A 25,450-nucleotide genomic window follows, 5' to 3' on the forward strand; every position below is an offset into this window, starting at 1 on the left:
ATCATCTCAGCCCAAAATCTCAAGCTGATAAGCAACTTCAGCAAAGTCTCAGGATACAAAATCAATGTGCAAAAATCATGAGCATTCTTATACACCAATAACAGACAAACAGAGAGTCAAATCATGAGTGAACTCCCATTCACAATTGCTTCAAAGAGAATAAAATACCTGAGAATCCAACTTACAAGGGATGTGAAGGACCTCTTCAAGGAGAACTACAAACCACTGCTCAAGGAAATAAAAGAGGACACAAACAAATCGAAGAACATTCCATGCTCATGGATAGGAAGAATCAATGTTGTGAAAATGGCCATACTGCCCAAAGTAATTTATAGATTCGATGCCATTCCCATCAAGCTACAAATGCCTTTTTCAGAGAATTGGAAAAAATGAGTCTAAAGTTCATATGTAACCAAAAAAGAGCCCGCATTGCCAAGACAATCCTAAGACAAAAGAACAAAGCTGGAGGCATCATGCTACCTGACTTCAAACTATACTACAAGTCTACAGTAACCATCACAGCATGGTATTGGTACCAAAACAGAGATACAGACAAATGGAACAGAATAGAGGCCTCAGAAATAAAACCACACATCTACAACCCTCTGATCTTTGACACACTTGACAAAAACAAGAAATGGGGAAAGATTTCCCTATTTAATAAATGGTGCTGGGAAAACTGGCTAGCCATATGTAGAAAACTGAAACTGCATCCCTTCCTTACACCTTACACAAAAAGTAATTGAAGATGAATCAAAACTTAAATGTTAGACATAAAACCATAAAAACCCTAGAAGAAAACCTAGGCAATACCATTCAGGACATAAGCATGGGCAAGGAATTCATGTCTAAAGCACCAAAAGCAATGGCAACAAAAGCCAAAATTGACAAGTGGGATTTAGTGAAACTAAAGAACTTCTACACCACAAAAGAAACTACCATCAGAGTGAACAGGCAACCTATAAAATGGGAGAAAGTTTTTGCAATCTACTCATCTGACAAAGGGCTAATATCCAGAATCTACAAAGAACTCAAACAAATTTACAATAAAAGAAAACAAAAAACATTAAAAAGTGGGCAAAGGATATGAACAGACACTTCTCAAAAGAAGACATTCATTCAGCCAACAGACACATCAAAAAATGCTCATTATCACTGGTCACCAGAGAAATGCAAATCAAAACCACAATGAGATACCATCTCACACCAGTTAGAATGGTGATCATTAAAAAGTCAGGAACCAACAGGTGCTTGAGAGGGTGTGGAGAAATAGGAACACTTTTACACTGTAGGTGGGACTGTCAACTAGTTCAACCATTGTGGAAGACATTGTGGCGATTCCTCAAGGATCTAGAACTAGAAATGCCATGTCACCCAGCCATCCCATTACTGGGGACATACCTAAAGGATTATAAATCATGCTGCTATAAAGACACATGCTCACATATGTTTATTATGGCACTATTCACAATAGCAAAGACTTGGAATCAACCCATATGTCCATCAATGTTAGACTAGATTAAGAAAATGTGGCACATATATGCCATGGAATACTATGCAGCCATAAAGAGGATGAGTTCATGTCCTTTGTAGGGACATGGATGAAGCTGGAAACCATCATCCTCAGTAAACTGTTGCAAGGACAGAAAACCAAACACCACATGTTCTCATTCATAGGTGGGAATTGAGTGATGAGAGCACCTGGACACAGGAAGGGGAACATCACACACTGGGGCCTGTCATGGGGTGGGGATGGGGAGAGGGATAGCATTAGGAGATATTCCTAATGTAAATGACGAGTTAACGGGTGCAGCACACCAACATGGTACATGTATACATATGTAACAAATCTGCACGTTGTGCCCATGTACCCTGGAATAAAGTATAATAAAAAAAGACAAAAAAGTTTTGATGAGTTTTGACAGTATAGTCATGTTGCTTTTACACAATCATCATTTTGAAACACTTCTAACACCCCCAAATTCTCTCATGGTCCTCTACAGTAATTATTTACCCCATCATCAGTTTCTATTAACCACTGTTTTGCATTCTGTTACTACAGTTTTGCCTTGAAAATTTTTATATAAATGGAATTAGACAGTACATAGTCTTTGGGGGCCTACGTTCTTTTTATTTACCATAATGCTTTTAATGCTTATCTATGTTGTAGCATGTATCAGTAGTTCCTTCTCCTTTTGTTGAATAATATTCCATTGAATAGATAGCCCACAATTTTAATTATCAATAAAGATGATGTAAGTTTTCAAGTAAAGTTTTTGTGTAAAGTTACACTTTTACTACTCCTGGGAAAATACTTAGAAATAGAATTCCTGGGTTGTATAGCAAGTATATGCCTAACTTTGTAAGAAATGACCCAACTTCTTTTCCAAGTGACTGAACATACCAGTGAAGTATGAAAATGCCAGTTGCTCAACATCTTTTCTAGCAGTTAGTATATAGTTAGCTTTTAAATTTTAACTGTTCTGTGGATGTGCAGTGGTATCTCATTGCCATTTTAATTTGGATTTCTCTATCAACTAGGGAAGCTGAGAATCTTTCCAAGTGCTTCCAAGCCATTTGTATATCTTCTTTGGTGAAGTGGCTACTGAATTGGCCCATATTTTAATAAGATAGTTTCTGTTATTATTGAACTGTAAAAATTTTTAAATGTATTCTGGATAGGTGTTTTTAAAATCAGGTACATTTAAAAAATATCTTATCCAAGCCTATTGGGATTGATGTTTCATTTTCTTGGTAAATTTTGAGTAGCAAAAGATCTTAATTTTGATGAAGAACAATTTATCAATTTGTTATTTTATGGTTCATACTTGTTGTGTCCTATGAGGTATTTGTCAAGCTGAAGGGCAGAACAATTTTCTTCTAGAACTTTTATAACTTTGCTTTTACATTTAGTGTATGATCCATTTGGAGTTAGCTTTTGTTTATGGTGTGAGGCAGGAGTTTATTTTCTTTCATTATTTTTAGTTTTTTTGCATATGAATATTTTTACTTAGCCAAATGCTTTCGATGCTTATCTGTGTTGTAGTATGTACCAGTAGTTCCTTCCTCCTTTGTTGAGTAATATTCCATTGAACGGAACTGAATGTGAATATTGACTTTTTTCAACATCATGTTGAAAAATTAATATCTGCATCTCTGTATCTGTCTCCCTCTCTCTACCTATTTGTCCTCCCATTCATTTTAACTTTGTCATTTATGTTGATTGCAATCCCTTGAACCCAGGAGGTAGAGATTGCAGTGAGCTGAGCTCCTGCCATTGCACTCCAGCTAGGCAACAAGAGCGAAACTCTGTCTCAAAAAAAAAGAATCACCATCCCTAGGTTTATTCATTACTTTTAAAGATTCTTTCAAGTGGGTGTGTTTTAACAGTGGCAGTTTTTATTCAGCTTTCTTTTCCCCACTTATGTACTGGAGTAATTCTCTACTTTTTATAGAGTACTTTCTCTTTTTCTCTTTTCTCTGACTTTGTAGAGAGAGATTACTACTGCTAGGTAATTATTTGTGGGGGTTTTATAATATTTCATGGTGTCTCATTGGGGACCCTCTCTAGGAGAAGGTAGGAAGATGGGAATTTCTTTCCACTCCAACTAGAAGACTGTAGCAGAATTTCCTCCTATTAATTCTTTTAACAGATATTCCTGAACATTTTGCCTTGCCACCTTTCCACCTTTTTAATGAGGAACTTATTTAATGCTCATTTATATTTAATATATAATTTCTTTAATATGATTTGAAGTTTGCAACTTTAATTTCTTTACATAGAGAATTACTTTCAAAGCAAGTATGACCTTTTTTTCTGGAAATAAAAAGCACTGAAAGGAAATTTAATTAGCATTTTGATTCTTGGATTTCTTTGAATTAATGGCATCCTTGTGACCAGAAAAGAAAAGGACTGCAAAAGGAAATAGAAAACAATTCTGAATTTAAGCAGTAGTTAGAAAGAAGAATGGAAATAAATACCAATTATAATATTTTGTTTTTCTCCTTGCACATGGATGCTTTCCAAGACAATAAAAATGATGACTTTATAGCCAGGGGCAGAGTTTGATACCAAGATGCAAATCATAAATATGGATAGGAACTTTGAAATGGCAATTGAAAATATTACTGGAAGTAGATAGAGAAATTCAGTGTGTATGCCTGTGTACGTGTGTACGTTGTCAACTTCTGCCTTTAAACTTGTATTTTAGAACTTCTCCTTAGAGGGTATATGTTATAGGATTGTATTAGGACATGGAAACTTCTCTATCATTATGTTTCAATCAATATCATCCATGTCAAAGCAATTATCATCTCACTTTTAAATTGCTTTTAAAAAAATCGGGAACAAAATTCATTATTTTTCACACAATCATACTAATCAAGCTGATATATATATATATATATATATATATATATATATATACACATATTTGTATATCTTTGCCCTACATCTAAGAAAACATTTAAAATATTGTACCAAGTAATTTGTAAGAGAATTAGAGTTAATAATAATAATTCCCAAGTGCCATGGTTTGAGTTTGAAAACTGGTTATGAGTGAGGTGTTGCTATAACAAATACCTAAAAGTGTGGAAGCAGAAAACAATTTTGGACTTGGGTAATTGGCAGAGGCTAGAAAAATTTGGAGGAGCAGGCTAGAAAAACCCTGAATGGCTATGAATCAAGCTTTAAGCACAATTCTGGAGAGGACTCAGAAGAGTATAGCTGTAGGGAAACTCTGAATGTTCTTAGAGATTGTTTAAGTGGTTGTGATCAGAATCTTGGTAGAAATATGGACAGGAAAGGTCATTCTGATGAGGTCTCAGAGGGAAATGAGGACTCTCTGATTGGAAACTGGAGTAAATGTCATCTTTGTTAAAAAGTTGTAAATAACTTGGTTGCATCGTGTCCATGCCCAAGGGCTTTACAGAAAGCAGAATATAATAGTGATGAACTAGAATATTTGGTGGAGGAAATTCCTAAGGAAAATATTGAAGGAGCTGCATAAGTGCTTTTAACCACTCATGTTAGGTTGGTGACAAAATAATTGTGGTTTTTGCCATTGAAAGTAATGGCATGTCTTTTAAAGACATGAAAGGAGAGAAATGATTTAAAGATAGAATTGATAATTAAGAGTTAAGCAGAGCAAAAATTTTGCAAAATTAATAACCTGGTCATGTAAAGAGTGAAAAAGGCATTTTTAAGAGAGCAAACCAAGGGTAGGGCTAAGCAGCTGTTTGATAAAGAGATTAGTATAGATAGAAGGGAGCCAGGTGCTATTCATCAAACAACGGGAGAATGACCTTAAAGACATTTTGGAGTTCTTCAAGGCTGCTATGCCCATCACAGGTCCAGAGCTCTAGAAGTGCAGACCGATTTTAGAGGATGAGATCAGGGCATCTTCCATGGGCTTACTACCAGAGCTGCCTTGGCACTTCACTCCCCACATTCCAGTGCAGTGTTCCTCAGCTGGCCCATCCACAGCTCAAGTGGACCCAGGTGTTGCTAGTGCAAGCAGTAAGTTTTGGTGATGCCCATGTGGTGCTGGCTCTGCATATGGACAGACTGTCCAAGCTGTGGGACCATGGCAGCCTCTAACTAGGGATCAAAAAAAAAAAAATGTACTGGACAGCCTGAGGGCCCAAGCAGAAATCTGTTGCAGGGGTGGAGCCACTGCAGAGAGGATCCCCGGTAGGATAATGACTAGTTGAGCCATGGGAGTGGGGCCACCCCTGAAACCCAAGAACTGTAAAGCTACCAGCGTGAAACTTCCACATGGGAGAGCTGCAGGCATAAGATGGCAACCATAAGAGTTGTTGAGTGGGCCGGATGCGGTGGCTCACGCCTGTAATCCCAGCACTTTAGGAGGCCGAGGCGGGAAGATCATGAGGTCAGGAGATCCAGGCCATCCTGGCAAACACGGTGAAACCCCGTCTCTATTAAAAATACAAAAAATTAGCCAGGCGAGGTGGCGGGTGCCTGTAGTCCCAGCTACTAGGGAGGCTGAGGCAGGAGAATGGCGTGAACCCGGGAGGCGGAGCTTGCAGTTAGCTGAGATCCTGCCACTGCACTCCAGCCTGGGCGACAGAGCGAGATTCTGCCTCACAAAAAAAAAAAAAAAAAAAAAAAGAGTTGCTGAGTGAGCTGAGCTCAGCAAAGCCATAGGGGTGGATAGGAGTGGGGCTGCCTAACCCCTGCCTGAATGTGTCAGAGAGGTGAATGATTATCTTTCACATGGCGTGAAAGATTATTCTGAAGCTTTAAGGTTTAATGTTTTCCCTGTTAGGTTTTAAATTTACTTGGGGCCTGGAATGGGAATGTCTATCCTATGCTTGTTCCACCATTGTATTTTGGAAGCATATAACTTGTTTAAGTTCACAGGCTCACAGCTGGAGAAGAATCTACCTCAGGATGAATCGTATCTTGAGTCTCACCCATATCTGATTCAGATGAAACTCTGGACTTTGGACTTTTGAGTTAATGCTGGCACAAGTTAAAACTTTTGGGGTTATTGGGATGGAATGAATGTATTTTGCATGTGAGAAGGGCATGAATTTTGGGGTCGGGGTGAAATGCTATGGTTTGAATGTGTCCCCCAAATTTATGTGTTGGAAACTTAATCCCCAGTGCAATAGCTTTGAGAGGTGGCACCATTAAGAGGTGATTAGCTCTAATGTCCTTATTGTCAGAGCAAGTTCATTATTGAAGGAATGAGTTTCTTATGAAAGGATAAATCTGGGTTTCTTCCCTCACGCTCTCCCCATATGATGTCTTCCACCATGTTATAATGCGTCAAGAAGGCCCTCACCAGGTGACAGTGTCTTGATCTTGAACTTCTGAGACTCCAGAACTCTGAGGAATAAATATTTCTCTTTTTTTAAAAAAAATACATTTCCCAGTCTCAGGTATTTGGTTATTGCAGTGCAAAATGGACCAAGACACCAGGTTTCTATTTTTTTCAAATTATCATGCTGTCTTTTAGAACTCTCATTATGTTTTCATTAATTTAAAAAATTTCTTTGTTCTATTACAGATATGCTTTTCAATTACTCAATACAATTTTAACACAAGATGGAAGTTATTATCTAGTGATGGCTAACTAGAAAAACACATATTCAACTTTTGTTAAAAGATGTTGTTTGGGATTTGTATAAAAATTACAAATAAAGGTATATAAATTCTAATCATATTACCTTAACTCTAATCATAGATAATCCTTAATATGATGTTATTGCAAATGTATTTTAGTTGCTTATTCTCTCCCATAAGTACTAACATTTAGACACATAAAACATGTCTTACCTTTCCCACAATTAAAGAGAGTGATCTAGTAGATAGAAGAAAAGAATTCTACTTACTGGACTTTAGAGAAAGGAGAAAAACGATGAGATATTTTGAGGAATTCATAGCTTTTATTGCTATCAGAGTTTTCTAATTTTCAGGAAAAACTATTATGCCCATTATAGTATTGTAGCAATTACCTTAATGCTGAATTTCTTAAAGCAACTATGGATATTGTTGTTTTTGCAGCATTTTGGGGAACACATAATCTCCTTGGATATCAAATACACTGAGTAAGCCTTTTTTATTATTACATCTCCCTTTACACACAGATAACATACTATGATAACTTTTATTTTCTTAAGAGGCCTCAACTAGTACTTAACGAATGAATGAATTATTGGTAGCCAGTTTTTCTCTCCCACATACTTTTTTCAGAATTTAAAAACAAAATATAGATAACTATTTTTTCAAACACCTTTTACCTATAGGCATAAGATGATGTGATAATTTTCTTGTTTTAAAATTTAGAACTTTAGGCAAGGTAAAGGAGACTTGTTTTCTTTAGTATTTTTACTATTTTGTTTTCCTTGACTGGATTTGTGAAGCATTTCATGAGATGTCATTTTACCTATTAAGCCAAAGATCAAAAATATGCCCATCTTCCTAGAAGATATTATGTCTAAAATTTTATGTGAGTGAGAGAGTAAATCTGATGCCCAATTTATACCTGCACTTTGATGGATCACATGATTCATAGCTTTTCACTCTTGATGCATCAAGGCCTTGTTAATTTCATGTAGAGTACTTATATCCAGGACTATGAAGTTTCTAAGAGAAATGAAAACAGTGTTTAAGAGAATGGAACATGTAATCTTTTATCTGTATTTGTTTAAATAGTTCTATAATTTAAGAATGAAGCCTATTTAAGTGTAAACTATCTACAAATAATTTTCTAAAAGCTCATCTCTCATATTTAGTATTTAATACTGAAAAAGACTACTAGAAACAATAAATTGAAATGTCTCTGTGATGATGCTGGTACCAGGAGGTCTTTACTAACTATAATGAATGTATTTTTCTTAAGAAACCATATTGATTTTCAATAAAACAAATATTCGCCTTTACTGAATTAAATTTTGAATTTAATTCCACAGTATCACTATCTGAATAAAGCAAAAATGTAATTCATCTTTGTGTTTGTGAGGTTGTAATTGAAAAACTTTTACTGTAGTCTCAGATGTACAAGAAAATAGAAAATCAAAGATTTTATAAGACTATATGATAAAGAATTGTATATAGTGATCAGTATGTGTAATATATGTTTAAATTAAAAATTTGAAATGAAGACTTATTAACTATTAGATACTGTTTTTACTTGGTAACGTTTAATACACACACTATTACTTACTGTGTTAGGTGCCAATATGTTTCTTAAATTTAATTTGAACCATAACAAAAACAAAACACTGGATTGTCTTCACTTCTCATATCATTTAAAATATTGTCTCACAAAATAGATTATATTTTGTGATTTATTATTTTTTGTTCTTAATGTAAAATTGATTGTATAATTCAATTTACATGAAACATGTTGCATTTGTTGAAAAACATTTTCTAATCTCTTTTTCTGCTTAGTAAGATCTCTCTGTAAATATTTATGAATTTGCCCTTTAAACAAAACAAAAAAGAACTTTTCAGATTTAAAGCAAAACACAACAAAAGAAACAAATTAGGAAAGTGTTTTTTCCTTGGCAAGAGATCTTTTTATGAATATTTGGCTTAGGACACTATTGAAAATTGCGACATTTTTTTTTTTTTCTTCTTCTCGGGCAAGGGCTTCCCTCTTTCTTTTTCCAGTGTAATTCTGGGTGTTGGTCTCATCTCTATGTTTATTTTCATGCAATGATGACAGCACATCTTTATGTTGACCAACCATTGACAAAAACAATTTTACATAAGCAGTGACAGTTGTGATGGCAAATCATTTTACAGGCTGTAAATTTAGTCTCCTGTGGCAGTTTTCTTTGGTACTATCTTTCAAATTTCCCATATGCTTTTAACTTTATTCCATTTTCATACTATAAATCACTATGGTTCCTGAGAGGGTTAAATATCAACCTCTTGTAAGACAGGTTTATTCCATGAATGTTAGAAGACAAACAAATTCTTAACTACAATCCACTTACCCTATCAACCTTCCACGCTCCTAATTCTGTCTTAATTAATATCCCCAGTGTCTTTTTATACATGATGCTATAATACGCTGCTACGTTTTTGAAAAATCAGTTTAATCAAATATCTGAGGCACTATTCACAATAGCAAAGACTTTGAACCAACTCAAATGTCCATCAATGATAGACTGGATTAAGAAAATGTGGCACATATGCACTATGCAATACTATTTCTGCTGAACTGATGTGTTAGCTTTGTATTGCACCAAGTTTAGAAATTACTTGAATTTTTATTGACCTGTTTCATTATTTTTGCCTTTTGAAGGTGTAGACACAAAGTGCATGTTAAAGGTAAATGGATTTACTCAAAAGGAAAGACCACATGAAATGTTTTGATTTTTACATTGCACTTATGTAGATTAGAATGAAAGACTGGAAACCAAAGTCATATTGTTGACTGGAATAACACCTACACTTTTAGAATGGGAAAGCAAATATTTTTATGTTTTCTTAGGAGTAGTATACAGGCATTTTATTTTTATTTTTATTTTTAACTTTCATTTTAAGCTCAGGGGTACAAGTGCAGGTTTGTAATATAGATAAACTTGAGTCATCGGGGTTTGTTGTACACAAGTTTCATCACCCAGGTACTAAGCCTAGTACCCATTAGTTATTTTCTGACCTCTCCCTCCTCCCACCCACCACCTTTCTGTAGATCCTAGTGTGTTTTGTTCCCCTCTATGTGTCCATGTGTTCTTATCATTTATCTTCCACTTATAAGTGAGAGCATGTGGTGTTTACTTTTCTGTTCCTGCATTAGCTTGCTAAGGATAATGGCCTCCAGCTCTATCCATGTCTTTGCAAAGGACATAATCTCAGTCTTTTTTATGGCTGTATAGTATTCTATAGTGTATATGTACCATATTTTCTTTATCCATCTATCACTGATGAACATTTAAGTTGATTCCATGTTTTTTCTATTGTGAAGAGTGCTGCAATGAACATACATGTGCATGTATCTTTATAATACAATGATTTATATTCCTTTGGGCATATACCCAGTAATGGAATTGCTGGATTGAGTGGTATTTCTGTATTTAGGTCTTTGAGGAATTGCCACACTGTCTTCCACAATGGCTGAACTAATTTATACTCTCACCAATAGTATATGAGTGTTCCTTTTTCTTCACAACCTCACTAGCATCTACCATTTTTTTGACTTTTTGATAATAGCCATTCTAACTGGTGTGCTTTTAATGTTTATAAAAGATCTTCAATTTTGTGAAGAAAGTGCCCTGCAAATAGAGTTGTTAAACATTAGAATAGCTTTAGGAAGAAGATTAACTTTAAATGACATTTTAGAATAGATGGGACACTCACCTTTCTCAAACTCTTTTGAGAGTATAGAAGGGTAGAGGCTAGAAGTGTTCTTTTAGAGGTTTGTCATATTTTTATCTATTGGCAATAATGTATAGAAAACACTGTAACAATTTTTAGCAGTTTTGATCCACTGGGATGCAGATGTGGACTATGTGTTTTTTTGCACTACGTCTGTAGTCTCTGAAATCTCCATGCATTTTCTGTTATGCAGTGAACCCTTTTAATGACATCCAGTTTGATTCATAATGTCTTTCTTACTTTCAGGGCCTGCGGAATTGTGGAGTCTCTTCTTGCTATCTCATTGGCCTGAAAGCTTCCTTCTCTTACTGTCCTCCACATGCACCCCTTCCATCCAAGGCTAGACTGGCCTGGAGAGCATGTGCTTCTTTTTACAAAATGCATTCCCACCCCCATTCCCTCCCCTACTCCTCTGGTATTTGCGAGGTACATGGGGAGGGCCAGTTTTCTCCTTAGAGGGTTTTGCTTGGCAATATCATTTTTCTCTCCTTTGTAGGTTGTGATTGCTTTTTGGCTTTTCTACAAGGTTGCTGTGGCTTAATGTCAAGGAATGATGGTACCTCTAGCTCCACAAATAATCTTGATGGGGCTTTATAGACTTTGTGATTCTAATTTCTGTCTTCTCATTAACACCCAGCTAGTGGTCTCATGCTGCCCTCTTGATTCAGGTATCTCTTTTCCTCCTTTCAAAGCAGACTGTTGAGTTTCAAGATACCGCAATCAGATTTATTCTCTGGGGCCCCAAAGCTGGGATATGGACACATGCCAAACATCCCTTGTTTATCAGTGTTGGAGAAAGTAGTACTGTTTTTCCTAATATCTACTGTAATCCCTGCATTATTTGGCTTTAGAAAAGATATCCATCAGCACTTCACCCCTTTAGTACTCTAAGATAAGGTAGGCATTAGAGAAGAGAGAATAACTTTCTATGAAAAATTAATCACTTTTTAAGAAAAAATACAGGAAAAGCAGTTAAGTAGTCATTCCCATATACTCCCTTCCTCCCTTTTTCCCTCAGTTTTTTTTTCTCTGAAGTGATTGTTTTCATTTCTATTTGAGCATTACTCCCCAGAACTTTCCCAGTTTTGTCCCCCTGCCCTGTTGAATTCTGCTCTTGCCAGATCTGTATTAGGTAGACAAAATCAGTTCTAAGTAAGCAAGATCTATAAAAAATGGCCTCATTTTTTTTTTTCTGATTAGCTCTTCTAAGCCAAATTTGTCTCTGTATGGCTATCCAAACTTAGATTTGCAGACTTATTAGAAAAATATTACTAAATATATGTGTCCATAGGTGTTGCAGATGATGTAGCATTAGGAAGAATACAGGTGTCTTTATTTATTTTTATGCCTTTTACTTCCCTTGAATAAAAACTTAAAGATGATTGAACAGGGAAATGCTCAAGTATCCATAAATCCTATCCTACTAGAGACAAATTATATTCACAACTCAAAATACATGAGGTTATCTGTAGTGAGGTTGCATTTTTTCTCTCTCTTTATTTAGTTACTCATGGCAGGTAACTATTTTCCTACTGGTGTGCTATATCTAGTGCAATCCCTGTATTATTTGGTTTTGGAAAACATATTGATCAGCACTTCACCCCTTTAATACTCTGAGATAAGCTAGGCACTAGAGAAGAGAGGATGACTTTATATTAAAAATTATTCACTTTAAGGAAAAATACAGGAAAAACAGTTAAGTAGTCATTCTAATACAATCCCTTCCTCCCATTTTCCCTCAGTTTTTTCTCTGAATTGATTGTTTTATTTCTTCTTGAACATTATGCCCCAAGGCAAGGAAACAAAAGCTGGGAGACTTGACAGGAAGTTTCATAATCTTCCTACAGAGATAGGTTTTATCTAGAGGAATAAAGTAGGCCAAGAGGCTCACTGAGCAAATCCATCAATACTGGTAATTGGGAGGACTAGGAAGTGCACGATTATGAGGCTAAGCAGCACAGAACTACACTTAGTTCGGGTAGAGATGGTGGAACAGGGAAATATTCAGAAGTACAATAGGAGATGGTCAATTTGAGATGTCACTAAGGTAGAAGGAAATCTGCTGGAGTGGTGTAGCCCTAGAAAAGAAAATTTAAACACAGTGAAAAGGGTTCAGTTTTATAAGGGAAGTTGGGGTGAGAGGCATGCTAGCTGAAATCACCACAGAAGGGAAATGAAAGCCAGTCTAACCAGCCAGCATACATGGAAGGAGTACTGGTTCTGGGCCTGTACGTATGCTGAGGTGAGACTTGGCCATGGTACTTCCTGAATCTGGTTGATAGCTATAAAGAGAATTTGGATGACCCAACAGTTCAAGTCTGTGAAACATGATTTTATTCCAGCCTAACTGGTATACTAACTCCTACAGTTAGGCCTCATCCTGCAGATGAATTTACAGCATAATCCAAATGAAGGGGTAGTAGAGGAGGCAAAAAAAGGAAAAAAAAAGCTTATGTTACAAAGATAACATTTATTTTTTTCTCCTTAAAATTTGATTTTAGCGAACACAATTGTAGGATAAAAGAGTTCACTAATGTCTAAAACTGACCCAGGAGGTATTTGACTATAAGGCATAACATTTTAAGCTTTTACCATATATTATATTATAACATATTTTATATAATAATATTAATATATAATTATATAATAATTAATACATTATTATATTATAGTATAAATTATATAATTATATATTATAATAATATAAATTATATAATATGTATAGCATTATATATTATATACCTATTTCCTTGGGGGAAAGCAAAGTATAGATAGATGCCCCTGGATAACTTTCAGAAGAGTTCTATAGGACAATAAGGGGGCCAATAATTTAAAGCAACAAGTCTGGCAGGAGGTCCTGCTATGACAAGTGGTTAGAAAAATGACACAGTATTTTATAAATTAGTTATTAGTGGGTAAGGCCTGAGACACACAGACTGTGGAAAATGTGGGTATACATAAGTAAGATTTCCTTAGTGACCATTTTAGCTTGATGTCATTTTTTTTTTGCTTTTAGTTGGTGAATTCTTCACAGTACTTTTTTATGTGAGAGCAATGTCCCCACAACTTAGCAGCATGAGTGTTCATCTGTACTGTCAAAATCAGAGGCACACTGAAATTTATTATCCCCTTGTCTATTTTGTTAAATAACTATTTAGATAACATTCATTCAGATTATTCCAGAATTAATTTTATTAGTCTAAATAAAATGATCAAGAAACTAAGAGTTGAAACTGCTTCAACGTAAGTACTTTTCATTAAGAAAAGTACAGTTAATTTGAGAATAATTTTTTTTAGTGTTTTCTGTCTGAAGCCATAAGGTATTTGAATTTGAAGTGATACATTGTTTTACTTATAAGAATGTTTTTGTTTGTTTCTTTCTTTTTAAAGAAATATTGCATGACAGCCATCACATTGCTATTGCTTCCTTCCTGAAAAAATTATTTGCTTGGTTGAATTCCCCTACCTTTAAAGAGAACCTTGTAAATGTATAGGTTATAGTTATTTTAGGATGACTGCAACATCTCTCATTTCATACCATCATTTCAGTGAGGTCTTCTCCCTTCCTGCCCCCCAGTCCTACTTTATTTCTTATTTTCTGCACTGGTATGTAAAATCTGCTTAAAGATACAGGTTAAACAAATGAAACTGGTCATATACAGGGCTTGGTTAGAAACGAAGTGGAAAGAGTAAAGGAAGAAACAACAGTTCTCTGAAATGTTTAATACTGATATTTAAATGTATACGAATATTCCAATATACGAATGTTTAAATATTCAAAAAGTAAAATTAAATCAATAAGGATGGAGGAAAAAACCCAAATTGAATATAAACAAAACAAATAAACCTAAAAAAAAAAAAACTAAAAAAAAAAAAGATACAGGTTTGTCAGATTGTTTTTTGTTCACTTAAATTATTATCACTTGGGAAGATGCTCAGTCTGAATGACTTAATTTACCTAATCCCAAGTTTCTACCTGTGGTCATTGAGTCTTTCCAGTTTTAGACCATTACATTAAATTCTGGAGATAAATGGAAGACAAATGCACATTTGCTATAAAGTTAGTTAAGAGGGTTAGACCAGAACTAAGACATTCATGGTTTCCTTAACCAATGAATATTGTTTTTTAAATTTTAAAAATAATTAAATTCATACCAACAAAATTCATGGGAGCACGATGAAACATAAAATGGTGAGCAAGTTTAGAAACAAATTCTTCTGTTATATTCTATTTGGAAGCAGACTTGTAAAAAACCTTTTCTCTGCTCAATGCCGATCAGCTGACAATGCTTAATTACTTTCTAAAATGACTTGTGGAGGGCATCAGGGAAGAGATGAAAATGATTCAGAGATGGTGTAATAGCGTAGTGGTGATATGGTTGAGATTATAGAAGACATTTTTCTAACTATGTAGAAAAACATGGCTAAAAACTGTATTTGCTGATTTTTAGTAAATTAAATTAGTACTAAGTAAAACTGTCAAACTGTTTTGCAAAGCTAGAAATTTGATTTGAGAAATTGCCATTGGACAGAACCACAATAGACTTTTAATTTAAGATTCGACTTAATTCACTAGAAAGCTTTTGTCTATGGATACTTTTATTTTTACTAAAATACTCAATACATGTTGTTGGGTAATAATTTGAAATTGAGAAATTTTAAAAAATATTCAAGTTTTCAAATTGTGGTTATTCTTCTTTAGAGTGCTCTGCCAAATACCTCTAGATTATACTGACTAGATTAGAGTTTAGAATTTCAAGTGGCCTTTTACTGTTTGTTTTTGTATTTTTTTCTCCCTAGCCCAATTATTTTACTAAATTTTTCCAATATGTAATATATTTAAATGGTTCACAATTCATAGAATAGAGAATTCAGAGAAGCATCTCTCCTATTCCTGAACCTCAGCCACTCCTCTTCTCACAGACAACCAATATATTTTCTTTCAGAAATCTTTGTATTACATACCTATATACACACGGACTTTCTTTTCATTATTTGTATTCACAGGATTCTATACTTTTTTAACCTTAGAAGATATTAGAGATCTTTCCATATAATAACTCATTATTTCTTATGGCTGCTTATTATTCTACTGCATAAATATATCATAATTTGGGGAGACAGGTTGTATTAGTCCATTTTCACGCTGCTGATAAAAACATACCCAAGACTGGGCAGTTTACAAAAGAACGAGGTTTAATGGACTTACAGTTCTAAGTGGCCTCACATGGAAGAAGGGGAGGCCTCACAATCATGGCAGAGGGTGAAAGGCACGTCTCACATGGCAGCAATCAAGATAAGAGAGCTTATGCAGGGAAACTCGCCTTTTTAAAACCTTCAGATCTTGTGAGACTTACTCACTATCACAAGAGCAGCATGGGAAAGACCTGTCCCCATGATTCAGTTACCTCCATTAGGTTTCTCCCACAACATGTGGGAATTCAAGATGAGATCTGGGTGAGGAAATAGCCAAGTCATATCAGAAGTGGAGCAAGATGGTACAATAGAAGGCTCTACTCATTGTCCCCTGGCAAGGACACCAATTTAAAAGCTATCTATGTAGAACAAACACCTTCGTAAGACCCTAAAATCAGGTGAGCCCTCATAGTACCCAGTTTTATCTTCATATAGCTGTAAGAAGCACTGAAGTGATAGAAAAAACATCCTGAATCACCACCACCACCCCTCCCCAGCCCCTGGCAGGAATATGTGGTGCAGAGAGCATCTCTAGGCACTGGGGGAAGGAGAACACAACAATTGTGAGGGACTGAGCTTAGTACTGTCCTTTTAGAGCAGAAAGGAAAGCTGGACCAAACTCAGCTAATGTCCTCCCGCAGTGGGAACATTTAAACCAGCCCTAGTGAGAGTGGAATTGCTAATCCCAGTGTGCCAAACTTGAGTTCTAGCAAACCTTGCCTCCATGAACTACAGTGCTCTGTGTTTCTAAATGAAGTTGAAAGGCAGTCTAGGCCATAAGGATAGCAACTTTTAGGCAAGTTCAAGTGCCTGAACTAGGTCCAGAGACAGTGGACTCCAGGGGCACATGACCTGCTGAGACACCACTCAGGGTTGCTAAGGGAGTTGGTGGCATTAGCCCTCCCCTAAACCCAGGCTGCATACTTCATGGCTCCAAAAGAGACTCCTTCTATTGCTTTAGGAGAGGAGGGGGAAGGGTGAGTAAGACTTTGTCTTGCATCTTCGATACCAGTTTAGCCACAGCAGGATAGGGCATTAGTTAGAGTCATGAGACCCTCGTTCCAGGATCTAGCACCTGGACAACATTTATGGACACACCCTGGACCAGAAGGGAACCCACTGCCTTGAAGGAAAAGACCCAGTCCTGGAAGCATTAATCACCTGCTATCTGGAGAGCCTTGTATTACCAGCAGCAACACCCAGCTACTATGTCAGGAGCCGTGAGTGAGCCTCTGAGACTTGCTGGCTTCAGGTGAGACTGAGCACATTTCCAGTTGTGGTGGCTATAGGGCAAAAGGTTTTCTGCTTGAGAAAATCAGAGGGAAAAGTAAAGGACTTTGTCTTACACATTAGGTACCAGCACAGTCGCAGCGGGGTAGAGCACCAAGTGGTCTCTTGGGGTCCCTGACTCTAGGACTTGATTTTACTTTACTTTTGGATGGCATTATTGAATCTACCCTGAGCCAGGGAAGAGCTCACTGTCATGAAGAGTGAGTCCCAGGCAAGGCAGCATTCATTACAAGCTGACTTAAGAGACCTTGGCCTTTAGGGGACATTGGTGGTATTACTTCTTGTGGCCTGGAATGGGTGTGGCTATGGAGTGAGATTCCTCTGCCTTTAGGAAGATGAAAAAAGGATGGGAACTTGTGGTTTGAGTGCCAGCTCAGCCACACTACAGTAGAACAACAGGTAGACTTCTAAGGTTTCTGATTCTTATCTCTGATTACTGGATGATACCTCTGGACCCACCTGGGAATGGAAGACCTTTCCATCCTGAAGGCAAGGACACAGGCTTGGCTGGCTTTGCCACTGGCTGATTGTGGAGCCCTGGGGCGTGGGGTGAACATAGGCAGTACACAGGGAGTTGTTACAGTAGGCCTTGGGTGAGACCCAGTGCTTTTAGAGTGGTGGTGGCCATAGGGGTACTTATGTCTTTTTACCCCCAGCTTCTTCACCCCCAGTATTAGAACAAAGAGAGAGACCCTGTTTGTTTAGGAGAAAGTGAGAGAAAACAACAAGAGTCTCTGCTTGATAATCCAGAGAATTCTCCCAGATTTTGTCCAAGACCATCAAGGCGGTGTCTCTAAGAATCTGCAACAACCACAGTGTTACTGGGCTTGGGGTGCTCCCTAAAGCAGATACAGCTTAGATCACAGCACCCAACTTCTTTCAAATATTTGGAAATCCTTCCCAAGAAGAAAAGCTACAAATAAGCTCAGACAGTGAAGACTACAATAAATACCTAACTCTTCAATGGCCAGACACTGACAATGTCTACTACCATCAACATCATCCAGGAAAATATGACATCACCAAATGAACTAAATAAGGCACCAGAGACCAATCCTGGAAAAACAGCAATATGTGACCTTTCAGACAGATAATTCAAAATAGCTGTGTTGAGGAAATTCAAAGTATTTGAGATAACACAGAGAATGAGTTCAGAATTCTATCATACAAATTAAACAAAGATATTGAAATAATTCAAAAGAATCAAGCAGAAATTCTGGAACTGAAAAATGCAATAGCCATACTGAAGAATCCATTAGAGTCCTTCAATAGCAGAATTCATCAGGCAGAAGAAAGAATTAGCCTGAAGACAGGCTAAATGAAATTACAGCCAGAGGAGACAAAAGAAAAAAGAATAAAAAACAGTGAAGCATGCCTACAGGATCCAGAAAATAGCCTCAAAGTGGGCAAATCTGAGTTATTCTCCTTAAGGACAAGATAAAGAAAGAGAGAGGGATATAAAGTTTATTTAATAGGATAACAATAGAGAACTTCTTAAACCTGGAAAAAGGAATGAACATCCAAACACAAGGCTACAGAACACCAATGAGATTTAACCCAAAGAAGACTACCTCAAGACATTTAATGATGAAACTCTCAAAAGTCAAAGTTAAAGAAAGGATTTTAAAAGTAGCAAGGGAAACAAAACAAATAACTTACAATGGAGTTGCAATATGCCTGGCAGTAGAATTTTCAATGGAAACCTTACAGGCTAGAAGAGGGTGGCATGAAATATTTAAAGTGTTGAAGGAAAAAAAAAGAAAACAAACTTTCACTGTAGACTAGTATATCTGGCAAAAATATACCTCAAACATGGAGAACTAAAGACATTCCCAGACAAACAAAAGCTGAGGGATTTCATCAACACTAGACCTGTCATATAAGAAATGCTAAAGGGTGTACTTCAATCAGAAACAGAAGGATATTAATAAGCAATAAGTAACCACTTGAAGGTACAAAGTTCACTGGTAATAGTAAGTAAACAGAAAACCTCAGAATATTATAAAACTGTAACTGTGGTGTGTAAAGTACTCTTATCCTAAGAAGAAAGATTAAGCAATGTACCAATCAAAAATAATAATTACAACATCAACAACAACTATTCAAGACATAGAAAGTACAGTAAGATATAAATAGAAACAACTAAATGATTAAAAGCCAGGGGGAGAAAGTTAAGGTGTAGAGTTTTCAATATTTTTGCTTGTTTTTTCATTTGTTTATGCAGTTTTGTTATCTGATTAAAATAATGGGTTACAAAATAGTATTTGCAAGCCTTGTGGTAAACTTAAACTAAAATTATACAAGAAATACAAAAAATAAAAAATTAAAAAGCAAAAAACTAAGAAAATCACCTTCACTAAAGGAAGACAAAAAGGAAAGAACCACAAAATGTCAAAATTGCAGAAGCAAGTCCTTACTTAGCAATAATAACATTGAATGCAAATGGACTAAACTTTCTGATCAAAATACAGAGACAGGCTGAATGGAAGAAAAAACAAGACCTATTGATCTGTTGCTTAAAAGAAACACAATTCACTTATGAAGATACACATACACTGAAAATAAAGGATGAAGGAAGACATTCCATCCCAATGGAAATCAAAAAAGAGCAGGAGTCACTATACTTACATCACACAAAATAGATTTCAAGAGAAAAACTATAAGAAGAGACAAAGATCACTATATAATGATAAAGGAGTCAATTCAGCAAGAGGATATAACAATTTTAAATATACATGGACTTAACAATGGATTACCCAGATATATCAAGTAAACATTATTAGACCTAAAGAGAGAAATGGGCCTCAATACAATAATAGCTGGAGACGTTAACACCTCACTTTTAGCACTGGACAGATCTTCCAGACAGAAAATCAACAAAGAAACAGCAGACTTAACCTGCACTGTAATGGATCTAATAGATATTCACAGAACATTGCATTGAAGAGCTGCAGAATATCCATTCTTTTTTTCAGTCCATGGATCATTCTCAAAGACAGACCATATGTTAGGTCAGAAAACATGTGCTAAAATATTCCAAAAAATTGAAATGCTGTCAAGCATCTTCTATGATCACAATGGAATAAAACTAGAAGTTAATAACAAGAGGAATTTTGGAAACTATACAAATATGTGAAAATTAAACAATATGCTCCTTAGTAACCAGTGGGTTCATGAAGAAATAAGAAGGAAGTTGAAAAAAATTTTGAAACAAATGATAATGGAAACACAACATACCAAAACCTATGCAATATAGCAAAAACAGTACTAAAAGGCAAATTTATAGTTATAAATGCCTACATCAAAAAAAGAGAAAACCTCCAAATGAACAGTCTCACAATATATCTTAAATAACTAGAAAGGCAAGAGCAAACCAATCCAAAATTAGTTGAAGAAAAGAAATAATAAATATCAGAGCAGAAATAAAAGAAATTGAAATAAAAATAAAAGATTATTGAAACACAAAGTTGGTTTTTTGAAAAGTTAAACAAAATTGACAAACCTTTAGACATACTCCTTAAGAGAAAAAGACAGCAGATAAAATCAGAGATAACAAAGGTGACATTATCCCTGATACTGCAGAAATTCAAAAGATCTTTAGTGGCCAATGTGAGCAACTATATGCCAAGAAATTGGAAAATCTCAAAGAAATGGAAAAATTCCTAGACACATAAAACTTACCCAAATTGAACAGGGAAGGAATCTAAAACTTGAATTGATGAAGGAAAAAAAAAAGTAATGATATTGAACCCATTATAAAAAGTCTCTCAGTAAAGAATAACTTGGGACTTGATGGCTTCCTTGCTGAATTCTACCAAACATTTAAAGAAGAATTAATAACAATCCTACTCGAACTTTCAAAAAACAGAGGAGAATGGAATGTTTCCAACCTCATTCTTCGAGACCAGAGTTACCCTGATAGCAAAAACAGACAAAGACACATCCAGAAAAGAAAACTACAGGCCAATATCTCTGATGAATATTGATACAAACATCCTCAACAAAATACTAGCAGACCTAATTCAACAATACATTAAAATGACATGACCAAGTGAGATTCATCCCTGGGATGCAAGGATGGTTCAACATATGCAAATCAATCAATGTGAAACATCATATCAGCAGAATGAAGAATAAAAACCTTATAACCAATTCAATTGATCCTGTAAAACCATTTGATAAAATTCAACATACAATCATGATAAAAGCTCTCAAAATCTGGGGATAGAAGGAAAAATACTTCAACATAATAAAAGCCAAGTACAGCAGATCCACAGCTAGCATCATACTGAATGGGGAGAAACGGAAAACCTTTCCTCTATGATCTGGAACACGACAAGTATGCCCACTTTACCACTGGTATTCAACATAGTATGGGAAGTCCTAGCTAGAAAAATCAGACAAGAGAAAGATGTGAAGGGCATCCAAATTGGAAAGGAAGGAGTCAAATTATCCTTGTTTGTAGATGATACATAATCTTACATTTGGAAAATACCAAACACTCCACAAGAAAGCTATTAGAATTGACACACAAACTCAGTAAATTTTCAGGATACAAAAACAACATGCAAAAATCAGTAGCATTTCTATATGCCAACAGTGAACATGTGAAAAAGAAATGAAAATGTAATCACATTTGCAATAGCCACAGATAAAACTAAATATCTAGGAGTTAACCAAAAAGAAGTGAAAGATCTCTACCATGAAAACTATAAAACACTGATAAAAGAAATTAAAGAGAACATCAAGAAATGGAAAGATATTCCGTGTTCATGGATTAGAAGCATGAATATTGTTAAAATGTCCATACTAGCTAAAGCACTCTACAGATTCAATGCAATCCCTATCAAAATACCAATGATATTCTTCACATAAATAGAAAATACAATTCTAAAATTTATACAAAAAAACAAAAGCCCAAGAATAGCCAAAGCTATCCCAAGCAAAAGGAAGAAAACTGGAGGAATCACATTACCTGACTTCAAATAATTCTTAGAGTGATGATAATCAAAACAGCATAATACCTGCATAAAAACAGACACATCAACCATGGAACAGAATTGTGAACCCAGAAACAAATCCATACGTCTACAGTGAGCTCATTTTCTACAAGGTGCCAAGAACATAGACTGAGGAAAAGACAGTCTTTTCAATAAATGGTGCTGGGAAAACTGGATATACATATGCAGAAGAATGAAACTAGAACCCTATCTCTCATCATATACAAAAATCAAATCAAAATGAATTAGCGGTTTCAATCTAAGATCTCAAAATATGAAACTACTACAAGAAAACGTTGGGGAAAATATCCAGGACATTTGTCTGGACAAATATTTCCTGAGCAATACTTCCCAAGCAGAAGCAACCAAAACCTCAATGAACAAATGAGATCACATCAAGTTAAAAAGTTTCTACACAGCAAAGGATACCATTATCCAAGTGAATACACAATCCACAGGATGAGATAAAAAGGTTGTACACTATCCATCTGACAAGGAATTAATAACCAGAATATATCAAAAACTCAACACTATTGGAAAAAAAGCTAATAATCTGATCACAAAATGGGGGAAAGATCTGAATAGACATTTCTCAGAAGAAGACATACAGATGGCAAACAGGCATATAATAAGGTACTCAACATCATTAATCATCAGATAAATGCAAATCAAAACCACAATGAGATGTGATCTCCAGTTAAAATGGCTTAGTCCAAAAGACAGGTTATAACAAATGCTGACAAGGATGTAGAGAAAAGGGAAAACTTGTTCACTGTTGGTGGTATTGTAAATTAGTGTTGTGGAGAACAATTTAGAAGTTCCTTACAGAACTAAAAATTGAGCTATCATAGAATTCAGCAATCCCACTGCTGAGTATGTACCTGAAAGAAAGAAAATAAGTATATCAAAGAGGTATCTGCATTCATATGTTTGTTGTAGCACTGTTTACAGTAGCTACGATTTGGAAGCAGCCTGTGTCCAACAACCTAAGTGTCCATCAATCTAAGTGTCCAGCAGTCTACGTGTCCATGAATGGATAAAGAAATGTGGTACATATACAAAATGGAGTACTATTCAGCCATAAAAAGAAGGAGATCCTGTCATTTGCAACAACATTGATAGAACGGTAAATGATTATATTAAGTGAAATATACCAGACATAGAATGACAATCATTGCATGTTCTCACTTATTTGTGGGATCTAAAATCAAAACAATTGAACAATTGACATAGATAGTAAAATGATGGATAACAGAGACTGGGAAAGGCAGGAGGGAGTTGGGGATGGGGGAAGATGGGATCATCAATTTGTACAGAAAAATTAGAAAGATGAATAAGACCTACTATTTGATAGCACAATATGGTAACTGTAGTCAATAATAACTGAACATTTAAAAATAACAAATATAATTAGATTGTTTGTAATGCAAGGGATAAATGCTTGAGGGATGGAAACCCCATTCTTTTCTCTTCTCTGTGTATTTTCAAATAGCCTGTCTTCAAGTTCACTAATTATTTCTTCTGCTTGATCAATTCTGCTATTGAAGGACTCTGACACATTCTTCAGTATGACTATTGCAGTTTGCAGCTCCAAAATTTCCGATTGAGTTTTAAAAATTATTTGATCTCTGTTAAATTTATCTGATAGGATTCAAAATTCCTTCCCTGTATTATCTTAAATTTCATTGTGCTTCTTCAACACAGCTATTTTGACTTACCCATAAGGTTACCTATTTCTGTCATACTGGGATTGGTCTATGGTGCCTTCTTTAATGATAGTTTGTTTGGCGAGGTAGTATTTTTCTGGATAGTCTTGATGTTTGTGGATGCTCGTTGATGTCTGCTCAATGAAGAGTTAGGTGTTTATCCTAATTTTCACAGTCATGGTTTGTTTGCTCCTGTCCTTCTGGAGAAGGTTTTCCAAGTATTCAAAGGGAATTGAGTATTGTGATCTATGTTTTTGGTTACTGCAGACATATCTGCATTAGGGAGTACCTCAAGTCCAGTAATGCAGTGACTCTTACAGGCTTGTAGAAATATCACTTTGGTGCTTTTGTGTAACATCTGGGAGAATTTCCTAGATTACCAGGCAGAGTCTCCAGGTCTCTTTTACTTTACCCCAAACAAATGGAATCTTTCTCTCCATGCTGAACTTCCTAGAGTTGGAGAAGGATTAACACAAGCACTGCTCTGGACACCATCATGGGGACCATGCTGGGTCACACCTGATGCCAGCATAATATTGGGTCTCACCCAAAGACTGTGGTGAATATTGCCTGGCTACCACTGATGTTTATTTAAGGCTTAATGGCTCTTTAGTCATCAGGTGGTAAATCCTACCTACATCTCTCCCTTCAAGGAAGCAGGTGCCCTTCTGGCTCTGGGTGGTTCCGGGAATGCTGTCTGAGAGCTAGGGCCTGGAATCAGGAACCTTAGGAATCTACTTGGTGCTTCATTTTACTGTGACTGAGCTCTTACCCAGGTTGCAAGACAAAATACTTTTTACTTGTTTCCTCCTTTCTTCAGGCAAAAGGAGTCTCTCCCTGTGGCCCCTACCACTGCAGGCCTATGGTGACTGCTGCCTGGCTACCACTGAAGTTTATTGAAAACTAAAGGGCTCTTTAGTCAGCACATGGTGAATGCTGCTGAGTCTAAGCCTCTGTCTGGCTGATGGGTTCCTTTCTGGCCCATGGTGGTGGGCCTTTTAAATTTTCCTTATTTTAAAATATTTGTTACATGCATGAGGATTTTGTTGTTGTTGTTGTTCTATAGACTGGTCAGGCTGCAGATTTTAGGTACAAATGAGGTCCTCTATTTTTCTCCGGATTTTCTATTATTTAAAATGTCTCCTAAAGTCCATGTTTTATCGGTTCTAAAAAATTTACTCGGCAAGATGGCCGAATAGGAACAGCTCCCGTCTCCAACTCCCAGCGCGAAGGACATAGAAGACCGGTGATTTCTGCATTTTCAACGGAGGTACTGGGGTCATCTCACTAGTGAGTGCCGGACAATCAGTGCTGGTCAGCTGTTGCAGCCCGACCAGCGAGAGCTGAAGCAGGGCGAGGCATCACCTCACCTGGGAAGCGCAAGGGGGAAGGGAATCCCTTTT

The sequence above is a fragment of the Colobus angolensis genome, unplaced genomic scaffold (genome assembly GCF_000951035.1).
Source record: "Colobus angolensis palliatus isolate OR3802 unplaced genomic scaffold, Cang.pa_1.0 Scaffold530, whole genome shotgun sequence".
Taxonomy (NCBI): domain Eukaryota; kingdom Metazoa; phylum Chordata; class Mammalia; order Primates; family Cercopithecidae; genus Colobus; species Colobus angolensis.